Source organism: Sturnira hondurensis, unplaced genomic scaffold (assembly GCF_014824575.4).
Source record: "Sturnira hondurensis isolate 20B ecotype Veracruz unplaced genomic scaffold, ASM1482457v3 Scaffold0015793, whole genome shotgun sequence".
Classification (NCBI taxonomy): domain Eukaryota; kingdom Metazoa; phylum Chordata; class Mammalia; order Chiroptera; family Phyllostomidae; genus Sturnira; species Sturnira hondurensis.
The window spans coordinates 5,218,794-5,222,116 of record NW_028088424.1 but is presented as its reverse complement, the minus strand read 5'-3'; the positions used below and the strand labels follow the sequence as shown (position 1 = coordinate 5,222,116).

Here is a 3,323-nt window from a genome sequence, read left to right as displayed (position 1 = left end):
TTTATTTACAGTTAGCCTTTACAGGTTAATGTGAGAATGAAAGCACTTTATAAACTGCAAAGAATAATAAAGTTGTAATAGATAAATGAAAAACATAAAATCAAAAGACAGTGTTAAAGTGTTTTTTTTAATTTGAAGAAAATCTATATAAACATGCAGGCTTGTACAGTCATGGAAAACTTCGTGAAGGATGATTAGTGGGACCTAGGAGATGAGAGTGAGCTTGTGGGCTTTTTATTTTAACCCCTTCTGTACTATTTAAATATTTTTTAAACAAGCATGTTTTCCTCACATAACTTCAAAATCAAAGCAATATTGTCCTAAACATGATGGATTATTAGTAAATTGCCTACAACGTCAGCCACGTTGGGTTCTTGTCCTGCTCTAAAATACAGATGAATGAAACAATGTGGTTCCCTTTCCAGGGGCCTAATAGTACTCCTCTTCAGGAAAGTAGCCCCTTGGAATAAAAGCTGGCATGCCTCAGGTTTTCAGGGTAGAAAGTAATGCATAATTTCCTTTGCCTTCCTTTGGCTGCCTACATGTAATTAATAATAATAATAATAATAGTGATAAATAGAACCGAATGTGTCCCAGGCCACTTAACTCATGGCCTCAGTTTTTCCATGTATAAAATGGGATGTCCATTCCCTTTTCACCACCCAGCTTTACAAAATAAAAATAAAGAAAAACACAAAACCTTTTTTGGAACTAACTTACTACCTCAAACCTAAAATCCATGAGCTTCTTGGTCTGTCTGAGACATAGCTGAGACATAGGCATGACTCCCACCCACAGCCTGAGGGAAAGAAAAAAAGATGTTATTTTTGCCCTGATGTTACGGAACAGAGGTCCAAGTGTGGGGGGGGGCAATATTTGGCCCACCCAGGGATGCCAAAAACTGTTAGAGAACAACAGGGGCCCCTCCCAAGGACAGTATACTAATACCTACTGGGTTCATCTGTCTGCCCCCAGAGGAAAGACATCTCTCAATGCCAGAGATTTGTGAAAAGGAAAGGAAAGGTTTATTTACAGCTATGCACAGACTTAGAGTAGTGACCCAACGTCCCCATTTATATATCAAAGCCCTTTAGGATAACCACATACACCCACAGCACTTCCTTCTCCTTTTGCCCTAATTCGGGGAACTGTGACTCAGGAAAAGAAGCACACGTCCGTGTTTCAGGTTGCTGCCATCGTCCAGTGGGTCACCATCCAGGCAGGATCTCTAATTACTTCAAAGCCATGTAACACCTTCTCATGGTCCACTGGCAAAGAGTTCTTTCACTCTTCTTCCAGGCAAAGTCTCTCCTACTTCTCAGGACACGCAGCCAAAGGGAGCACCCCAAAGCCACGTGGGCCTCTTCTACCAAAGCTGAAGGGGTCTGCACTCTGACCAAAAATGCATGGTAGTCCTCTCCACCAGAGCTGCAGAGAGAGTAGGGTCGCAACTCTGGCAAAGCTGAGTGGCTCTTCCTTTCACCTGGGCAAGAGGGGGTCCTAACTCCGCCCCAAACTGCAGGACTATCCCTCCAATGGCTATCTTGTCTGGGTTTTAAATCCCCACACCAATCTTCCTCTGTACCCCTATTTCTGACTCCTCCCACCATCAGTTACACCTGCCAGGATTCCTATATTATTACAAGGTTACTGGGCTGCCATCGTGAGTCTGGGCAGGTATGGATCCATGTCCTGGAGCCAATCTTCTCCAAGCTCCCACGCAGGTGCTGTAACTTGGAGGACCTGCCCCCTCATTACATCTTCGGGGGGAGGGGAATGACTTCATCCCCCTGGTTCCAAGCCTGCCCACACCCATTTAACGCATCCAAGTGGCCCGCCAAAAGCTATAGATGTGTTAAATGACCATGCCATGGATGAGCTGCAAGGCTGTGGCTGTACAAAACAGCCCTGCATGTTCCTGCTCCCTTCCCCCAACTTACACCTGTGGGGGAAGGGGTGAGGACATCTTATATGTCTCTCCAATATTCCTATATACCTTGAGTTCTGGACACCATTCCAAATCTTTTTTGGGTGCCCCCTCTTGCCTGCACCCCATATCGCTGAGGCTCTCCATTGTTGTTCAGTGTGTTTGACCCTGCACAGAGACTGAGACAGCTGGTCTCTACCCTCCCATCCAGACTCCCAGAAGAACCTACCCCACAAATGTAGTTCCAGGGACCAGAGATGAGGACTATTAAAGGAGCAAGCCCCAGAAGACTGATTACATCACTTCCCACATGAACAAGACATCCCTGCTTCTCCAGGAAATCAAATTGGTAAACTGACCTGAGCCCCCAAACCTCAGCATCCCCCACAACTTTGCCCCATTTCTTCCCTCTCCTTGCTCAGTGACTCCCAGAAGCTGCCATGCTCTCAGAAGCCTCTCCTCTCTCTGTCCCTCTCCCTTTCCATGGGCAGTGGCTGCTTGGCTGCTTGGTATTCACACCATGTCATCCTTGCCTGTCTCCATTTAGAAAAGTCTCTTTGACCTCTCTGTATCTCAGTTGCCTTTGTGGGGGAAGAGAGTAGAAGGGAAGGGAGAGAGAGATCGTCTCAGCATTTACCCAATTAGTGGTAATTAGAAGTCAAGGCCCGGGTACTCTCCTCACAGCTGCTCCAAAGGACAGAGCCTGCTGGAGAGTAGCCACTAAATGCGCATTGGACACACTGTGAGAGAGCTCTGACCAGCCAACTCCTCTTCTGCACATCCTTGTTTCCCTCCCCATGCAGTGAACATGCTCACGTCTCTCCCCACAGAGGCTTCTTCCAGGGCTTATGTCTTGGGTTTGCCCTTGGTTCTCAGCCTTGGGCTGTCAATGAGGCCCTACCCAGTTTAAGCCCTGCTGGCAGGCCTAGTTCCCATGGTAACCTGAGCCTGGGGAGGGCAAGCCAGAAGAGCGCAGCTCTCAATAATGGGCATGCTGCCTTCCCAGAGCACCCATTGCTTGGTTCCTATTTACCCTTGAAGCACTGTGGTCTGGCACAGACACCCCTGCAAGGCAGGGCAGCTAGGTCCTAACTCCATGTTCTCTAAGTGGATTACAATTTCTTTTCCACTCACCTGAGGGCAGATAGCAGGTCTAGAACTGCAGTAGAACCTCAAATCTGATGGCAAATCTCAAGTGGTCAGCACATCTGTCCCTCCTCAGTGGTTGATCTCAGTAGGTGGAATGGAATTGAAAAGCCATTTTTATTAGGAGCATGGCTTGCCCTGACCCTAACAGTAGGTGCCAGGTATTTGGTATTGTCTATGTTGTCAGAGGTTATTAATGATTCTGATTAACCTCTATGGTGATCCATTATCTCTATGCCAGGGAATATGC

The 3,323-nt window shown here is 46.9% G+C and overlaps 1 non-coding gene across 1 annotated transcript; it reads left to right on the top strand.

Moving 5' to 3' along the window:
• The first annotated feature begins 402 nt into the window (after positions 1 to 402).
• On the top strand, positions 403 to 546 carry LOC119000597 (small nucleolar RNA SNORA67). Its single transcript, XR_005069354.1, has one exon. It is a non-coding gene; the product is annotated as a small nucleolar RNA SNORA67 (small nucleolar RNA).
• Positions 547 to 3,323: the final 2,777 nt, after the last annotated feature.